Source organism: Anser brachyrhynchus, assembly GCF_964034855.1.
Source record: "Anser brachyrhynchus genome assembly, chromosome: 2".
NCBI classification, from domain to species: Eukaryota; Metazoa; Chordata; class Aves; order Anseriformes; family Anatidae; genus Anser; species Anser brachyrhynchus.
In genome coordinates, this window is record NC_137695.1 from 134,451,461 (window position 1) to 134,472,174 (window position 20,714).

At 36.2% G+C, this 20,714-nt stretch overlaps 1 protein-coding gene across 3 annotated transcripts in view; it reads right to left on the reverse strand.

Moving 5' to 3' along the window:
* MMP16 (matrix metallopeptidase 16) overlaps positions 1–20,714 on the reverse strand; it is a 200,871-nt gene that overhangs the window by 136,206 nt on the left and 43,951 nt on the right. Inside the window, exon 1 of one of the 3 annotated variants that reach the window (XM_080581665.1) lies at positions 17,426–18,943. The exons of the other annotated variants lie outside the window; for them this stretch is intronic. The gene's annotated coding sequence lies outside the window, so the exon portion shown is untranslated. Of the gene's footprint in view, positions 1–17,425; positions 18,944–20,714 lie in introns of those variants that run through there. 3 annotated transcript variants of the gene reach the window in all.

Below are 20,714 nucleotides of genomic sequence, written 5' to 3' on the forward strand. Positions count from 1 at the left end.
CACCTACAGAACATCTTGGAGACATTTACTCAGTCTTCTTTCTCTCAAAAACTCCACATGCATTCATATGAATGTATGCAAAATATTCCTGGGTGAAGGGAAAAAAAAAAAAAAAAAAGCCCATGCTCTGGAGCACTGTCTTGTTTACCCTTGCTATTACCTCTGTAATATTTTTCCTTGCTTTTTAAATTTGTTCCCTTCCCTCAAAACATCTGCTGAAGGTGCAAAGACATCCAAGCCAGCTCTGCTTAGGACCATCATATAAGGTCTTACTCACTCCAGTACAATTGTTCTGCTTCTGCCTCTTTTGGGGGATCCCTTTTTCCAAACCTTGAAGAATTTTCCTGTTATCTCATTGATACGGTCCAGAGACCATATCTGGATTATTTTTTTTTCCTTTTCTGTACTCCCCAGTGCAAGGAGAGGTGCCTTTGAACCTTCAGACATTCTGTGATTTCTATCAACTTTGTACATTTGATCCATATTCGTGCTTTTGACACTGTTCACAACTCCTTCTATTTTCACTTTCCTGCCACTTTGTGTCTTTCTTTCTTGGAAGGTTCACTAAGAACACCCAAATGAAGAGTCATCTCAAATCAAGAAATGGTACAACCACTTCCACATGGCTTCTGGACTTCTGAGCCCTGCCACACACACAAAGAACAGAGCAGAATTAACTGTGCTGACTGAATACATAGCATGACTTACATACAGACTACATAATCTTCTCATTGATAACAGAAAGTTGATTTCATTCCTATTCTTTCAATTCCTGCTTGTCACTTTTTTCTATAGTAATGCCGCTTTGTTTTTTTGGACCAGGTAAGAGGTCACACAAGTTCTGACTAAACCCAAACCACTTCTATGACTCTCTTTAAATTATCCAGAATATAGGTGCCCTATCCCCCTATCCCCACAGTCTTTGGGTGAAAAACATACCTCAGTAACTCTGATGGCCCTCATGGAATTATTTCTGTTTTATACCGGTGTAATGGAGGAAGGAAGCTGGTCCTCCCTGTTGCAAAGTTTTAAAAAAACTTACTGGGGAAAGAATCACCAAGCTTTATACTATTTGTTTGTTTGTTTGTTTGTTTTTAATACTGAATGTAATTACTGTTATTAGAGTGGCCCATAATACCTCACTAACTGTTAACTATTAACTGTTTTGTTGTTGTTGTTGCCACACATGGAAGCTGACATAAAGGAAAACTTCAAAGAGCCCTCTTTGTCCAATTGAGATGGGATAGATTGAATGAAAGATAAAAAGGCAAAATAGTAAATTACTTAATCAACTTCATGTATGCTTAAACTAGGGGTTGCAGTATAACAAAGCTTTCTCTAATCCAAACAAATAAATTGAAACATCATCCTGCTTCTTGGAGAAAAAAAAGAAATGTTATCACAAAGTATAATTTTCTGCATTCAGTTATATAATCTGGTACTGACAAAAGTTATACAGTGCTTAAAATATGTAATTATACTGAATAACAGGGCCAAAGCCCTGAGGAGTTTTAAAGTCACAGATGAAAGACAATGCAGTAGATTCCTCTGCAGCAGGGAGGCTGGAGGTAGTGCTGTGTGACGTTTAACACCAGAAATATACTGATAAGTCAAAATCCAGCTATGATAGCTGCAGATACAGAAGGGAATAAAATGGGGAACTCCTACTTTAGTTCATTGCTCTCAGGGCCTGTGGATGCCCTGATAGTGACCTTTCATACTCCCCCATGAACAGAAACCTCTCAGAAGTAGTTAGAAGAAGGAAGAAAGCTCACGTAGATTTTCCACTACACAGGTACTTCTAGTATACCTCTCCTAGAAGCCTTTCTGCTGTTTTTCTGCCTGGGATCTTCCGAGAAAAAGAAAAGGAAATGAAGGCAGATTTTTTGTTTTATTTTATTTTTCTGAAGAATGAAGAAAAAGCTAAATATTAGATTGTCACTTCCTGTGTAAAAGATCCACAAATTAGACCAGCAAAAACACATATAAAGCTAAGAAACAAGCAATAGCTTATAGCATCTATGAAGGTTTTGCCTCACTGATTGATTTGGGAATTCCCACCATTTTCCTGCAGGACAGCAGCCATATACTAAAATAATAATAATAATAATAATAATAATAATAAAGTAAAGCTAATCAATGAAGATAAATGAATAATGTAAACTTGTCATTCTTTGGACCAGAAACAAAAGCATTGCAATGGGCGAGGAAAAATGGTTGCTATTGTCTAAATGGACAGAAGTTTTGCGTGAGGTTTGTTTCATTATCCACAAAACAGCAAATACTTAAATGCTTTCAAGGAACTTTATAGCTTTAGTAAACAACTATTGGAAAACAACATGACATGGTGATCTACTATTTATTTTTCAGAATAAATAAACTACAACCAGAGTATAATAGATTAAATAGAAAATGTGGCTGTTTTACCAAAAGTAAAAACAGCCAACCAAACAACCTTTTTACATAACCACTTCAACTTTGAAAAACAGTAAAATCCTGCTTAAAAATTGCAGGCCTTTAAGTATTGTTTATCAGCTGTGCAAGAGCAAAATAAACAAAAGATTACACTAGTGCAGCTCCTTAAGTATTCCTTACTGAATCTCACAGCTTGATGCTTATGGTTCTTTTGCTAACACAGGAGCAAATCAGGAATAATTATCAAAGCTTAAATTCTTATTCCAATACAAAAGTCACAAAAGTCATGCAAGCAAACGGAATACTCAATGTTATTTGTTATGAGTCAGTTGTGAAATACCTCTTTATCTGTCTGAAATACATCTTCCATGAGGCACTGCAGTCTCACCTAAGTGAAACTAGGCATAGTGGACATCTGATCTAGTAAGGGGATAGATAGAAAACAAATGCCAAAAGATTGGAATTGTCTGTGGGACAAAATCTGTGATTTCAGTGAGTTCTAATGTGATATATTCAGATATGGTGATTGCCACTTCTATCAAACAGTCCCAAAATAAACAAAAAAGAAGCCTGGAGAGGTGATATTCTCAGTCTACAACTGAGAGACTGTTGTACTCCAGATGCACATCTGGAACATCTGCAAGACAAAAAAATGTTCATGCAAAACTGTGGAGAGAATATCTGTGGTGTAATAAATAGCAGCAGTCTAGCAAGTCTGACTCATCTTGAGCTGATTCAGAAATTCTGTTCCGTTCTCTATATGTTAACCTATTTAGAATAACTGGTTAATTAAGAAGGCATCACATTGGAAGTAACTTGTCCAATTCCACAAATACAAAGACCAAATTCGCACATCAAATGAAATAGAAGTTTTAAAAGAAGTTTTATAAGGGCAAAATCAGAATTTTGACATTACATTTTACAAAAAAAAAAAAAATCATAGAAAAGTAAGGCCATTTGAGAGTACAGGAGTCATTAAGTCATTTCCCTATCTTCAAGGTAGATTTAGGTGCATCTAAACTATTCATTACTGATTATTTTTCTTAAAAATGAAAAATGAAATCCACAATGAAAAAAGAATACACACTGTTTCCTGATATCAGCTTTCCTTCATTTCATTTACAAAAGGTAATATTTTTTTTCCAGTAGCAAATCCAAAGCACTGGACTTTGATTGGTTGGTTGGTTCTGTGTTTTTTTGTTTTGTTTTGTTTTGTTTTGTTTTGTTTGTTTGTTTTTAAATTAAGCTAATTATTAGCTCTTTACCCACATGGATGTCTTTCTTTTGTCTATAACATTTTTTTTTTTTACATACCAGAAGTCTGTTATTATGCATTCCACCATTTAGATGAAAACTTCTCCACTCAAAAGTGAATTTTCATAGAATCATAGAATCATTTAGGTTGGAAAAGATCCATCAGATCATCAACCACCACCTAACACTACCAAATCCACCACTAAACCATGTCCCTAAGTGCCACATCCACGTCTCAAAAGCCTCCAGGGATGGCTACTCCACCACTTCCCTGGGCAGCCTGCTCCAATGACTATCCACTCTTTTCATGAGAAATTTCCTCCTAATGTCTATTAGCCTGGCACAGTTCGAGGACATTTCCATACCTCTCATAGTTTTGATGCTCTTGTCTGGGCATACCATCACTTTAAGCTCTTTTCTATAGTGTGGAGGCAAACAGTGGACACATTACTTTATCACCAACTGTTAATCAGCTCCATGCAGGTTAAAACTATTAACTTACAAAAATACTGCATATGGAATTCTGGTTAATACAACTGCAATAATATCTGATATTTGTTTTTCAAAACTATTATCTTTTTAGATGACAAAAAGTCTGTGTTTATTTGTGAATTTCAGCACAATGATAAAAACTGTCTCAAATTTTCCAATTCCTGCATGGGAATGGCACAAAATTGTGCCAAGAGAGGTTCAGACTGTACATGAGGAAAAATTTCTTTACTGTGATGGTGGTCAAACACTGGAAGTGATTTCCTACAATGGTTGATGCCCCATGCCTGTTAGTGTTCAGGCACTAATACCCTCATTAATGTGCTTTAAATGTGCTTTAACTTCTGGTTAGCCCTGAAGAGGTCAGGCAGTTGGACTAGATGATCTCTGAAGGTCCCTTCCAACTGAACTATTCTATTCTATTCTATTCTATTCTATTCTATTCTATTCTATTCTATTCTATTCTATTCTATTCTATTCTATTCTATTCTATTCTATTCTATTCTATTCTATTCTACTCTACTCTACTCTACTCTACTCTACTCTACTCTACTCTACTCTACTCTACTCCATTCCATTCCATTCCATTCCATTCCATTCCATAATGATCTTTCTTTCCCATTGTTGAAAATGATTCAAAAGTCTCAGAACTCCTCCATAATTATAATTATAAATACTTTTTAGTCTGTTACCAAATAATTTAATAAAATATTGAACAAAATCAGGACCAGCACAGTCCATCCTCTTTGAAAATCATCCACTGATAACTCAGACTTAAGTACAGTTTCCAACTGTTAATTTTGCACTTCACAAGGTGTAATTATGCACCTTGCCTTAATTTCATCTACATGTTCTTCTAATTTGCTTATAGAGTCCTTCATGTGAGAGTGTAAGAAATCTTCCTTGAAGTCAGAATTAATCCTATCCTTTTCTACATCCCATTAACTCAAAAAAATCTTTCTAAAAAAGTAGAGTACATTGATGAGACTGTATTTGACAAAACATACTGTTTTTATTATTTTTTATCTTCTAGGTACCTGAATATTGAATGCATAATAATTTGTTCTAATATTTTTCCAGATGTTGAAGTTACACTCATTCATCTATAATTCTACAGTAGGCTACTTTTCCATTTTTAAAGCTACAGACTATGTTTGCTAATAGTTCAGGGGTTGACTTGGTTAGGTTTTCTAAATTCTTAAAGGCAAATTAAATTGGACCCTGTCAACATGAATCCATCATGTTACATTAATATTCTTTTAAATTGTTCCTTTCTAATTCTGTGTTTGTATCTATTTGGTAATTTTATTTTGTTAAATATGTGCCTGCAGAACTGAGTGGATTTTGTTTTTAATGTTTTTTAGCCTTCTTCCTTTCTAAGCAAAGGACCAACACAATTCTTTATCATTCTTTCATTCTAATTTATTTTTCTAACACCTTCAGAAAATTGTCTCCAAAGCTTTCACGTACCTCATTTGTGAAGCCTGATGAATCCGTACTTCTCAGTATATTTCCTGCCTTTCCTCCTCAATACAATAGCTTGCTACTCTGCTTTTAACATATTCCCTTTCAGTAACTGCCAGCTATCCTTCACTCATTGATCCTTTACTTTATCTTCATAAGCAACCTTTTCTACCAAGTCCCCTAGTTTGTTAAAGTATGTTTCTTTGAAGACTATTGTCCATCTTCTGCTACTACTGCTGCTTTTTCCTAACACCACAACCTTTGTCATTTTACAGACATTTTCACCCAAATTAGCTTCCAAGCAGAGATTTTCACCTGTTTGCAGAAATTACTTAGTCATAGCTGAATCTAAGAAATGCTATTTCCTTGCACTTTAAAATAAAGTTCTTCATACATCAGTCCTTGTCTATTCTTACGTAGTATTTTTGGAATAGATTAACTGATGTTCTCCAATTCAACAACATCACATCCTTCAGGTGATTTTGTTGTTTCTATTCTTCAACCAAGTTGGCTACAGTAGATTCCAAGAATGACAGCAAGCCTTTACTTTTCCCTTCTCTATACAGGCTGGTGAAAGTGTGCTTTCAAGATGTCTGCTTCTCACTTCCCACCTTAAATGTCAGACAGCTATAAAGATACTTTTTTCTCTTAAAAAAATAAATATATATATATATGTATATATAACATTTTTTGACCAAAAAAAAAAAAGTGCAACTTTTTTCCTGCTAGCTTATCTAAAGAAACCATACTTTTCTACCTCAGTAGTCCATTTCTGATTTAATTCATAGTACTTTTGTGACCCATACCAACTAATGGATACTAATGTGTATGCAATGTAATGGAACACACTAATGTGTTAAAGATATCTTCCAGTTTATCCTGCAGGCATCTCTGTAAAGAATTGTCAATGTCTGGCACTGTTTGCAATTGTCCTGTAATTTCTAGGTTCTTGCCTCAGTTTTCAGTTCTGGGAATACTTCAGCCTACCCGTGATATTTTTACTCAAAAATATTTTTTATTAGCTTCTTTCAAATGAGAGGAGAGGAGAGGAGAGGAGAGGAGAGGAGAGGAGAGGAGAGGAGAGGAGAGGAGAGGAGAGGAGAGGAGAGGAGAGGAGAGGAGAGGAGAGGAGAGGAGAGGAGAGGAGAGGAGAGGAGAGGAGAGGAGAGGAGAGGAGAGGAGAGGAGAGGAGAGGAGAGGAGAGGAGAGGAGAGGAGAGGAGAGGAGAGGAGAGGAGAGGAGAGGAGAGGAGAGGAGAGGAGAGGAGAGGAGAGGAGAGGAGAGGAGAGGAGAGGAGAGGAGAGGAGAGGAGAGGAGAGGAGAGGAGAGGAGAGGAGAGGAGAGGAGAGGAGAGGAGAGGAGAGGAGAGGAGAGGAGAGGAGAGGAGAGGAGAGGAGAGGAGAGGAGAGGAGAGGAGAGGAGAGGAGAGGAGAGGAGAGGAGAGGAGAGGAGAGGAGAGGAGAGGAGAGGAGAGGAGAGGAGAGGAGAGGAGAGGAGAGGAGAGGAGAGGAGAGGAGAGGAGAGGAGAGGAGAGGAGAGGAGAGGAGAGGAGAGGAGAGGAGAGGAGAGGAGAGGAGAGGAGAGGAGAGGAGAGGAGAGGAGAGGAGAGGAGAGGAGAGGAGAGGAGAGGAGAGGAGAGGAGAGGAGAGGAGAGGAGAGGAGAGGAGAGGAGAGGAGAGGAGAGGAGAGGAGAGGAGAGGAGAGGAGAGGAGAGGAGAGGAGAGGAGAGGAGAGGAGAGGAGAGGAGAGGAGAGGAGAGGAGAGGAGAGGAGAGGAGAGGAGAGGAGAGGAGAGGAGAGGAGAGGAGAGGAGAGGAGAGGAGAGGAGAGGAGAGGAGAGGAGAGGAGAGGAGAGGAGAGGAGAGGAGAGGAGAGGAGAGGAGAGGAGAGGAGAGGAGAGGAGAGGAGAGGAGAGGAGAGGAGAGGAGAGGAGAGGAGAGGAGAGGAGAGGAGAGGAGAGGAGAGGAGAGGAGAGGAGAGGAGAGGAGAGGAGAGGAGGGGAGGGGAGGGGAGGGGAGGGGAGGGGAGGGGAGGGGAGGGGAGGGGAGGGGAGGGGAGGGGACCAGCAAGCTGACAAAGTAGTGTATTCCCTTCCTAAAAATTATTAGAAGATTTTTATTAATTGCATTTAATATTAATAGAAGAAAAATCAAAAAGAAGGAAAATTAGGTCTTTACAAAACATATAAGCACAATAAATGTTGTTAACCAAATTAATCAATTCTTTCCATACTAATATTTAAAGCAATGCAAGCCCAGTTTTTATTATTACAGATGCATTTTTTTTTTTAGGATTTGAACGTATTTTGGTTTTGCTTTAGGCAGAAGTAACAGAATCTTAAGTGCCCTTATGCTTTCTGAAGTACCAGGTATGATGTGAACACGTCAGTCATGTCATACCCCTTGATCTCATTATGATTGGAACTTTTATTAAATTATCTTCAGAACTGGGAGGAAATTCTGAATTACAAATCTTATAATGAAAAAATGTGTGACTTTACTAAAATAGCTTAATTAGTTTACAGTAAAATAAGCACTGAAATTATGTGCTCAGTTCACTGGACAACATCTGGTGTAACTAGCTGCTGACATTCACTGAAGTCACAGCATGGAGATTATTGTACAAATTGTAAAAAATATCCAAAATGCCACTATAGCAACATGACTCCTACCATCACAAGTTTGTCTTTGAAAGGAGGTGAGCAATTTGCAACATGCACTTCACAATTCTTTTTTGAGATAAACATATTTATTGAAACACTGAATCTGAAACACTTTCTATGTAAAAAATATACAATAACCAAATCATTTTATACACATATATGCTGATACCCATATCCATCCACACATGCAAACATTTAAACAGTAATGTATACTGGAAAATAATGACATCATTTGTGTTATTGAAATGGGTATAATTAAACTTAAAAGAGTCTACATGTTTTGCATTACCTATGTATTAGAAAAATGCAATGAAAATTTAACAGGATCTATTAAAATTCTAAAGCCATTGCTCATATAAAAATGATTTATTAACTCAGATAAATACTAACTTAAAAGACTGGGCATCTTAACTTAACTAACTTAAAAGACTGGGCAATGTAGCACTCCATTGTCCTAAAATAAAATTAATTAATAAAAGAATTCCAATAAATAGAAAATTTCAATAATATAAAATATTTTCATCATGCACCACATACACTGCTTCAAAACAAACTGAAACACTGACTCTGAAACTATCAGCTTCTACAGTGTCATTATTTACATGGGATTAATTGTGCAATTTAGTCTTAATTAAGCTAGTGATGCATTCCTGTGAAATTTTCTCAGTATGTAATTACTTTTATATACAATTCTGACAAGTTCAAACATTTTATGCTTTCTGCAGTATAACTTAAGATTTAAGAGAGTTTCTTTTACATTGTCATTAGAAAATGCTTGGCAATTTAACAATCTCTCTACAGTATAAACATTTATAAAAATGTCAATCATTTTGGCTTTTATGTGCTTAAAAATATTTAAAATTTCCCTAGAGGGTGGTAAGCTAAGTTCCTCGTCCTGTTCTTGGTACAATCATAGGCTGTTATTACTGAAAGTCCACCCAGGTTTTCTGTGGCTTACAGCTGGACCTAAATATGGTGAGATTAAGGCTTTCTCTAACGGTTTTTGAAAGGTTCCCCTAAAATGACCTTATCTCCAGCCCCTTTAAGTTTATTCTTGCATTTTCTTCAACAAGATGTAGGAGATGGCTTCTGTTTTTTTTTTGTTTGTTTGTTTGTTTTTTTAGATTATGTAAACCTAATCACACTGCAGATATAAAGGTTTTCCCAGCACAAGGTAACTAGCCTTATTAAACAAAAGCAAAAAAACAAACAAGAATACACAGTTATCAGTATAACCCACAACTATAGTAAAAAAGAATATAACGTATTCAGTGTTTTACATGGAAGTTGCCTCAATCTGGTTTTACTTCGCATATTCTGTAAACTGAATTCCTCACACTGTTGAACAGGATGTAATGGAAAAAAATTTTTTTCATAGTTTAGCTCATTCCAATAATTTCACAATGAATCGAATAATAGCAGTTTAATGAGTAGTGTGCTCTGGTGCAAAGAATAAACAGAACTTAAGAAGAGAAGCTGCAAAGATACAAACAGAGAGAGAAGTTTCACTTTTCACTAGAAGATTACTTAAATATTCTATAATACAATAACCTTCAGAATTTCAAAACGTGCTTGGCAAAGCCATGAGGCCAAAGTCAAATTTTATAGCTTTCTAAAAGAAAAACATAAAAATCAACAAAAGACCCCCTACCTTCAACAAGATCCAGATTTCCCCAGGTGATATAACACTATCACTCCATTGCCCTAATTTGCTAAAAATTTCAAAGCAGAAATCAAATTGTAGTGGCAAGAATAATTAAAAGAAGTTAAAAGAAGTTTTAAGTAGGGTAAAATAGTCTATGAAGAAGTGACAGGAAAAGTATATGTGATACAAGTTAAAAGGGAAATTCAAGAATTTCAAGATACAAAAAAAAATAAATAAAAAAACAGGGGTCAGATATTAGGTTGAATCCATCTTAGACTTTGTTACAAAGAAATTTATTCATCCTTGATGTTAAAATAATTTAGCTCTGATCTGTTTCTGCAGTAGCCTACACTGCCTGAACCAACAAAGTAAAATGTCTTACAGTTTCCACTAAAAAGGAGCAAAAACTTTTCTTTTATTAGCAGAAAATGTAATAGAAATTCAATAACATGTTCCCAAAGTTCACCCTACAAATTGAAGAAAATCTTGTTCCTAGAATTACACTAAGCTGCTACAGAAACTTAAAACGAGACCATTAAAACAATGGTTGAATCTGTTCCAGTTTATATGAACTTTGTCAAGAACTATGAGATGTTCTAGCTGAGGAACAGGCTTGTGAGAATCAAAAAGAGGTCAACAGTCTAGAGATATGTGGAATTCTTACCATGAGGACTTGTAGACACTCAAACAAGTAATAGTTTTAACATTTAATGTAATTTACTGGAATCAGATCCTTGCTACCAGACTGTCTATACAAGAACAGATTTATCAATAAACTAAATGCCACTGTATTATGTGTAAAATTTTACTAAAATCACATAGTCTGCTATCCAGCAGTGGATTCCAGGAATCGGAGCTATGATAAGAGCTAAAAAGTTTGAACTGTAGCGGGAACTGCAGAATAAAGTGGAATTCTAAAAACATTCACCAAAAATTAGAGTGCTGTAAAATAAAGCAGTTACGGGAAATTACCAGTTACAGGAATTTAGCAAAAAGTATTGCTTTGCAAATTAATATGCATTATGTCACAATTATTTTATCTAGAGAAGGTGATCCAAACTTTCTATATAAACTGCTCTCAACTATACCTTTCATTTCTCACATACAAACATTTATTACTTAATGGTTTTAATTTAATAAACAAACAAACAAATAAATAAATATCTTTCATTGTTTTAATAAGGACTGATTTTTTTCAGGAGTCAGTTCCAGGATACGTGTGAGATTTTGTAGGCTGTAGAACAAAAGAAAGGAACATAATATTCCTAGTAATCTGTAATTTATTCCCTGTAATTTTTTTTTTATGAGGAGACTAGATGCTCACACAGGAAATAGATGAACACAAATTCTGAAAAAGTTCTTCCTCAAGACCTCATTTCTGAAAAGTGCACTTGAAATTGACAAAGATCAGTTTCATTCTATCATTTACTAACATGACAAAACAACACTGAAGCCATATTTTACTGATCATGGCATTGAGTGAGGACTAGATTTCCACATACCATGAACAGTTACAATGTTTTTACCTTTTTATCTCATTAAGTTAAGAGCTTGCAACAGTTTGTAGGATTAAATCCCAAGAAATTTGCATACATATAATAGGCACATGGTAGAAGTTGGCTTACTGAACTTTATTTTTATTTCCCTGGCACAACTGGGCTTGAAGTATGAGTTTAATGAAGGAAACATATGTGGCTACCAATCCCAGCTTTTAGTTACTGCTTTGCTTCTCCTAGAATTCATAAGCATCATATTTGTTTAATTCTAACACTAATTTGTAAGAATTACCTTTCTATTTCTGTCAAGGCAAAGTTGTTGCATTTAGTAATTTGAAGTAGTTTTTCTCGTAGTATCGAATAAATGAGCAGGAAGATATCTTCAGAACATTAAAGAGAAAACATCTGCCCCTAATCTAGAATTCACCATTTTTCAACATAAAAAGTTACAGAAGACTGAACAGTTTTGTTTTGTTTTGTTTTAATCCCATTTTATTTTGGTTTAGAAAAGTTAGACTAGAATAATATGTAATTATGTGTAAAGCTAAAATATTAAACCTTCGATGTAAATAAACTGAAGTCATAATCAAGGAATCTATCAATATCTCTTAGCAAACATCTAGAAGTTAATTATACTAATTTCACACACTAATGGCTTTGCCCTGAACCTAGAAATGCCTAAAGCCACTTCATGAAATAAAATAAATAAATAAATGTAAGGGTGAATTTGAGCAACAATGTAGAGCTCCTGTTTAAAGGTCTTGCTGTGAAGTTTTATTTAAATTTTTACTCAGTAAATCAGATAGTGGCACTTTTTTGCTTTAGCTGTAGGTTCAGATGTATAAATCTTCATTTGTCCTGGTTTTAGATCAAAGAGGTTAGCTCCAGATCAACTGCAGAGACACACTCAATTCCCATTCTCTGAATGGAAAGCCCCCATTGTGGGTTCTTCCAACAAAGCTAGTTTAATTATAAATCCAAGAGCAACCTATCAGAAACATGTTAATAAAACCTGTTTCTAGATCCTAATCTATATTCTCACTTCTAAACTGCATGTTGTTGTTGTTGCTGTTTCCTGACATATTAAGACATTAATTTTTGTAATTTGTTGTTACAACTGTTCTAATTCTCCTTCAGACTAAAAAATATGCTATTATCCAAACCCTATGACTGTTCAAGGGTGTCACTCTGCTGTCACTGAAGTTAAGAGGGTCTCTGCCTCTGACTCCAAGACTGATGTGATATTATAAGCTTTAAAAACATACTGTACCCTTCCAATCTACATTTCACTAATAATATACAGACCTGCTAACCATCTTTTTATCTGTGTTGAATTCTACACAGCACAACCAGATAATTCTAAATAAATGTTAGATTCATAGAATCATATAATTATAGAATCATAAAATATCTCAAGTTGGAAGGGACCCACAAGGATCAACAAGTCCAAATAGTGGCTCCACCTGAGACCACCCAAAAATCAAACTATACGTCTGAGAATGATGTCCAGATCCTTCTTGAGCTCCAGCAGGCTCAGTGCTGTGACCGATTCCCTGGGGAGCCTGTTCCAGTGCCTGACCACCCTCTGGGTGAGGAACCTTTTCCTAATACCCAGCCCGACCCTCCACTGTCCCAGCTCCATGCCATTCCCTTGGGTCCTGTCGCTGTCCCCAAAGAGCTGAGCTCAGCACCTGCCCCTCCACTCCCCTCATGAGGAAGCTGCAGGCTGCCACGAGGCCTCCCTCGCTCATGGGCAAACCAAGGGACCTCAGCCACTCCTCATACGTCTTGCCCTCTAGACTCTTCACCATCTTTGTAGCCCTCCTTAGGACACTTTCTAGTAGTTTTATGTCCTTTTTATACTGTGGTACCCCAAACTGCACACAGTGTTTGAATTGAGGCCGCACTAGCACAGAGCAGAGGGGGTCAATCTTTCCCTCAGATGGCTAGCAGTGCTATGCTGGGTGCACCCCAGGGTATGGCTGGCCCTCCTGGCTGCCAGGGCACATGGTTGACTCATATTCAACTTGCTGTCAACCAAAATGCCCAGGTTTCTTTTGCGGGGCTGCTCTCCAACCTCACATCCCCCACGTCTGTCATACAGCCAGGGTTGCCCCTTCCCAGGTACAGAATCCAGCACTTGCTCTTAAACTTCATATGGTTGGTGAATGCCCAAATTCCTAATTTGCCAAGATCTCTCTGCAAGACCTCTCTACCCTCAATGGAGTCAACAGCTCTTCCCAATTTAGTTTCACTTCTGGATATGCAATAATTATTAAACAGATGCTAAATTCCCCCTATTGTTGTATAGCTAGGGTTCAAAGAAGGCCACTTCAGTGTTTACTTGACTACTATGATAATTAACACACCAGTTCTCAGTCTTCCAGGCCATTGCTAGCTCCTTCCAGGTTATCCACAGAAACTCAGAGACAACACAGGGAGACTTGAGCAGGAGCAACAGGAGTAAATGAAGGGCAGTCACTTGTGCAAATGTTCATACACCTTTGCCTCTGGACATCTAATGAAATATAATCTCATGATTCTCCTGGAATTTATAAATTGGAAAGTCTGATTTCCTGTTCAAACTGTAGAGGTCCACAGTGCTCTTATGAGAAAGAATAATTTCAAAACAGTTATATGATACAAGGTTTTCAATCCCCTTTAAGTTTGTTTTTTTCTGAAGAAGACCAATACCTAAGAATCTAATATAAAACCATCCATTTTTGTGTAACAGTCTAAGATAAACAGCACTCTAGAAAGTTGTCATTTCTGTAAGCTATTAATATATTCATAATTTTGCAATTAGTAATTTGAAAATGACACAATGGGAATTGTGCTGTATCTTTCAAATTTACACTGTAACTGTAATGGTGAAAGGAAAGTATAGAGGCCAAAAGAGCAGAGATAATACCTATACATATGTGTCATTCTTAAACATGTCTGGTGTGTCTCCTCTTCCTTTTGCCTAACAATGATTACTAAACATTTTATAATTATTTGTTACAGAATAACCATCACCTTGATCTTGGCAATTAACTTAAAAAAGTTATCATAATATTTTGCATGTAACTTGAGTATCACACAACTCTCACTTTCTACAGAAAAAAGTGATACTGCCTTTTTCTACATCCATTTACCCTCCTTAAAGTTAATTATTACAATGTACCCATAAAAGATTGCACAACAGATGTCTCCACTTGCTTTATAGCAAACAAAAACTAACAACAAACAAACCAACAAACAAACAAAAACAACCACATCATTTTAAATAGGTATTATGTCTTTGACTTTTTAATATTGGATTATGGCAAGTCAAGAAAGTCAAGGTTCTTCTGACAACACACTGCCTCTTTTGCTGTGCCATATTGGCATTCAGTTTCGTCTCTTTCCCTCTGAACGGTCTGGGAAACAGTGCCTAGACAACTAACTGCATTAAGTGTAACTTAACTAACTGCTGAAGTGTAACTTAAGCAAGAGAGGGTTTTATCTTTTTGTTTGAAAAACATGCTAGCAAGTGTCCTGCAGTTGTCATGAATTAAGTCTAGTACAGCACCATCCTGTTTAAAATTCTGACTTTGCTTAATTACAACTGCGGGTAAATCTCCTTTGCATGTGGTTAGCATAAAACATTGATATATATGACCTATAAAACTACAAAGTCTTAAAACAACCCTAATAAAATATATTCTCACCTTATTTAAAAGTACTCTTGTATATTCAGCTCATTGCTTTAAGTACTTGCAAGATTAGAAACTGTCATTTCCTGTTGTATAAGAAAAAACAACTTTCCCATATAAAGCTACACAACACTGATCTATGGTTAGAAGATTGAGTTTGAAATAATGTTAGTTTCCAAATACAGTGCTAAAGCGGTTGCATGTACACTACAGGCCCGCAATTCCCATATCAATTTGTATTTCTACAATCACAGTTTCTCAGTGTTAACACTGTTTTTCTCTCCTCTTTTGTAGTGTAAACACCTTCACTAAAAGTGAGAATTGATTTATTAGCACTCTCTTTAAGTAGATCTAATGCATCTGGAGCATCTCTCTACTGTGAAAGAGGGAAGTAACTCTGCAGACTATTTAGCATCTTCTTCCAAGCTTAAACTCATTTACATGAGCAATGATGCTAGAGATACTGCTTCTATCTGGGACAGACAGTAGACCCAAGAAACAGCTACTGAATACAGAAAACACCTCTCCAAAGGAGACAGACCACTCCAATTTGCTTCAAATATTACTGATGCATAGCAGAACAAGAAGTACCAGTTTGCTCATGCAGCACTGACAACTTCCTTACATATAAGTAGGTAGAAACACTTGACAGTAGTAGGCATCTTATTGCAGGAACTGAAAAACGGTCTTCTTATGTGACAGGGGAAAGGCAGAAGTAGGGCACAAAAAGAGACAAGAAAATGGCATGTCTGGCTGAAGTCCATACCCCTGTGTTTCCCATTAGTACAATATTTCTTTCCGTTATAGATTTACTATTGCAAATCAGTGAAGGATGAAATTCTACCAGTAACAAAGTATGAAAAATATATTTTTTCTCATTTGCTCATTCTGAGAGGTCCAAATTCACTTCCAAACTCAGAAAATACTTGATTCATACTTCATTGAACCACTTGCTGCTCTGAGAGCAAAATACTGCTGCAGTATCCAGCACCATACAATCCATTAAGAAGAAACAGATCCCTTTCTCCATGCATCCAGTTTACCATTATAAAAATTCTATGTCCCTCTCTAATCTCTAATTAGGTGTTAAAGAAGGATGATAATATGTTGTCATATAATGCATCCCTACAAATACTATCAGTATTCAAATTTTTATTTTTGTTTTTCTTGTACAGTGACAAAGTTTAGATTTCCTGTGAATTCAATGGACTGGCTAAGTACTATTTACTGTCTCTTTCACATAAGATTTAGAGCCACTTCTTTCAGTCTGTTGGTTTCTGTATCCTCAGGTATGCAAACAGTAACATTAAAAATTTACTCTTTCCTTCTAGGCCCTTCACCATTTTTGTAGCCCTTCTCTGTACACTCTCCAATAGTTTCACATCCTTTTTGTACTGTGGTGCCCAGAACTGCACACGGTACTCAAGGTGAGGCTGCACCAGTGCAGACTAGAATGGGACAATCACTTCCCTTGACCGACTAGCAATGCCGTGCTTGATGCACCCCAGGACACGGTTGGCCCTCCTGGCCGCCAGGGCACACTGCTGGCTCACATTCAACTTGCTGTCTACCACGACCCCCAGATCCCTCTCTGTGCGGCTGCTCTCTAGCGGCGCATCTCCCAGCCTGTAGGTATAATCTGTTCTCGCTTTATCTTACTGAAAATCTAGAATATAGTTTTTCTCTTCAAGTGTTTGTGCAATAAGCACACATCTTAAATCAGCTCATTCTTGACAAAAACATCAAAAGCAAGCTCTGTATCACAGATTGGTTCAGCTCTACAGAATATGAGTCTGTTGTGATAGAATTACACACCTAACTGGTTATAAAGCTCCCTCTGTTTAAGCAATGGTTGATTACTATGTTTAATTTGGCACTCTCAAGTGCACCTTCTGATCTGACGTTATTTCAGACAAGCAGGTTGCTTAGATTCAGCTGCCTCAAGTCTAGAACTAGCTCTTCAAGCCTTCTAAATGTCACAGTTAATTAAGTACATTTCCCCTAGAAAATGCATTACTATAACAGAGATGATGGCTTACTAATTTCTAAAAGGACAAATTGGTAACAAAGAAATCAGGTTCAGCAAAGGAATTTCTAAAATACACAGAAGTGTTTTTCTCCTGAAAAATAGAAAGAAAAAAAAAAAAAGATTAAATTATCCAGGTAAACAACCTGCTGAATGTAATTTTAATTGTGAAACTTCAAATGAAAGCTATGCTTTGCTTATCCAGCCAGAAGCTACGATATGCTCACTCTCTCCTCTTATATTCCAGTAGACATAAATAACCTTTGTCAAGACAATGCTTCTCTTAAAACTTTCCTACCTCTGCTCTTTCAATGGAAGTTCTCCTTGCTCTAATGCTCCTGCTATTTGCTACTGGATTTCTTGCCAGAGAGCTGTTCAGAGTATATGGTCCTGCCTGGAGAACATCCACAGTGTTCCCAATGGGAATCAATGCCGATAGCACTTAATTTCTCTCACATTTCTTCCCACACTAGGCAATAGTTTTGTTGTAGAAAAATGAACTCTTACAGCCTTAGCAACAGTTATATGCAAAATAGGACTCAAATGAACTGTGACCGACACACAGACACACATAAAACCCCAAAATATCAAGAAACTGAAACCCTTTTGGAGACTTAACCGTCATGTGGTTATAGTATGCAGTACAACAAAATATGCTTGAACTAGTGACAGCAGTCAAATTTAAAGGGTGGTTCAACTCCAAAATGTGTTTTTCAACGTCTTTTATGAGATTACAATTAAAAAAAAATAAAGAAAGAACCCCCCAGCCCTTTCCAGTCCTTTCCAACTCTCAGCATGGGATCCAGAAAGCTGTTTTCTCTCTAACATCCAGTAATCTTGATCTAATTTGTACATAACAAAGGGACAATTATGGCAAGGATCATTTCTCTGGTCTACTGTCCTCATTGGTAAATATGGACATTAATAATTATCTTTAGTAAAAATGATTAGTTATCTGATAATATTTATAAATCCTATACATATATTAAAATACATCTGCAGTCCACTGCAAATTCTCTAAATTCTGTATAGATACAAACTCCAGGTGCAAATCTTGTTTGGAAAAAAAAAAAAAAAGTTTTTACACACTGTTTTAAGGTTAGTAACAGCAGTTGTGCTCCAAGGCTGCTGCAAGAAGTGACTGGGAATATTTGACAATGCTCTTCCCTGTAATCACTGTGAAGAAATAAGTTCTGGAGAGACACCATTTTCAATTTCTAAAAACTCACCTTGGATAAAATGTTGTTGTATTTCAGTTGAGGATTATGTAGCTCTAGCAACATTAAAAAAAATAAAATAGAAGTTTATTTCTTCTCATAAAATTCAGTAACAAGTTGTCACCCGTTCTTGCTACAGAAAGAGCATTATCAGTAAAGGCTGGGTTTACATTACCATAAGACTTGTAGAAAGGCAACCAGGACAGTGCTATCAGGATGGATGCTACCTCAGTATGCAAGAGGCTGGAGAAGGGAGACAGGCAAATAGCATGGAGGGGCAGAACAGTCAAGCAGCTGTGTCATACTTCACTGGATTGCATGCCCCAGCTAAAGAGGAAGGCCATACAACTACCTTCACCTGATGGGTAAATATCGGCTCTATGAGAATACAAATGCTATTTTTAATTTCTGCTTGTATTGTGGTTTTATTACTTTTATGTATTTTAAAAAAGTATACAAGTACAATGCACAACATTAGCTCCTCACCATAAATCAATGTCTCAGTTGAAATATTTATGGATAAAGTATCAGCTGTATTAATAAAGAATGTGGTTTTGGCAGCCAATCACTTTGACTGCACAGAAAGGACTTCTACCATTCATAATGGTAGAAGTCATAATGTCACCATTCATAATGGTAGGTAGGCAGAGGTTAAATTCTTGAATACCTAATCAAATACCTGCATTTTGCAGCGCTTGGCTGTGCCATTAAAGGTGCAGCACTGAGTTGTGTCCAAGGTCAACAACTAAAAAAAATCAATCATTTAAGTAATAAGCTCTTGCTGACTTTCCTAAAACCATCCTTCAGTTGTGAAGTGTTTTTAAACAGATCAGGAAGATGGCTAGGTTATGAAAAAGTTCTATTCTCACTGTCAGACCTTTTCAGAAATTTAAATCAGAATATTGGCTTCAGACACCTCAGCATAGCATGTCTATTAAGACTCATATAGGTATAACTATAACATATAGGTACTGCTCAGATATAAGTGATTGTTAAAACACTATCTTCATTAACTGTGTCTTAATAATGCCCAGTACTGTGTATTACAGATACAGCTTATAATATTTTATAAGGTTATAATTCAGCCATATATTTAAATACTAAGAAAGCAGTTTGTTTTCTATGTCAATCGGTCTATTTAAAAGGAAGAAAGCTGAGAATTTCTTGTAGTTTTGAAGGTTAGCAGCAGAATGTAGACCGCACAAGTATTTGTGCTCCAAGGCTGTTGCATGTCATTGGGAAGATCCAAGAACTGTTTGTTGAAGGGTCTTGTGGAACATGAGGGGGAAGGAAACAGCTTCAGTCCTGTATCTCGCCAAGGGGTGGATACCACAACTCTCTCTTAAGCAAGACTCGAATAGAATGTAGCAGACATTTTATCAAGCAAGAATGAAGCATTTCTTTCAAACTACCTTTCTGAAATTTGCAATTCAGCATAATACAGAAAAGCAAACAACCTCTATAGTCTCAGAGAAGTTAAACATGTCTCAATTTAACTGTTTACAAAATGGAGAATAACATCAGCCATGTACATTGATAAGCTAATTGGAAATGTCCACTGATAGGATAATTGGAAATATCTTCCCTTTTTTGTAACTCTCATGTGATAAGGTACACAAAAAGTTGGAAGCAGCAGGTTTATATAGTAGTTTGTTGCAAAAAATGTTCACAATATTTTTACAAGACCATCTTGGAAGGGAACAATGAAACTTGTTTAGTTTTTTCAGAACATTTTGAGATCTTTGAATTACTTTACTTATTGTCTTTTAAGGAATTTAAAATTATTTTTTTCAGATTCCAACATTCCAGGAAGCAAATGCCTCTGTCCTTTTTATTCCATTTCTAAAAGGTTCTCTTTTTATTTACCTCTCCAAAATGAGAAAAAAAAAAAAAAAAGAGATAGAGCATAATAAAAGCAAGCATGACTGAAAAGCAGTTGCTATGGTTCACTGTGTTTCACAAAGTGCTGAGTGGAAAGTAAATGGTAGAAAGAGGACAAGAAGAATACCTAAAGTGTTCCAAACAGGGAGAAATGAATGCTTTGTAGTACATGTGAATCTTTTCTGCAGTTATTATTGCTCTGAAGAGGAAAAATTTCATATTTCTTTCTTCAGGTTTGAGAAGAAGTCTTATCAATTTAGCATAAATACCAACCTCCCCAAGAGGGAGTGTATATATAATACACATTTTTTTACAGATTATGTATCTTTATTATATAATATATATGTGTTATATATTTGTTTTTATATTTTATATTTACACATAATTTAAAATATGGCATACTGGATATATTATCTTTATGTAATAAAGATAATAGATAGTAGATAAATATAATACATTATATTTTATTATGTACATATATATGTATTT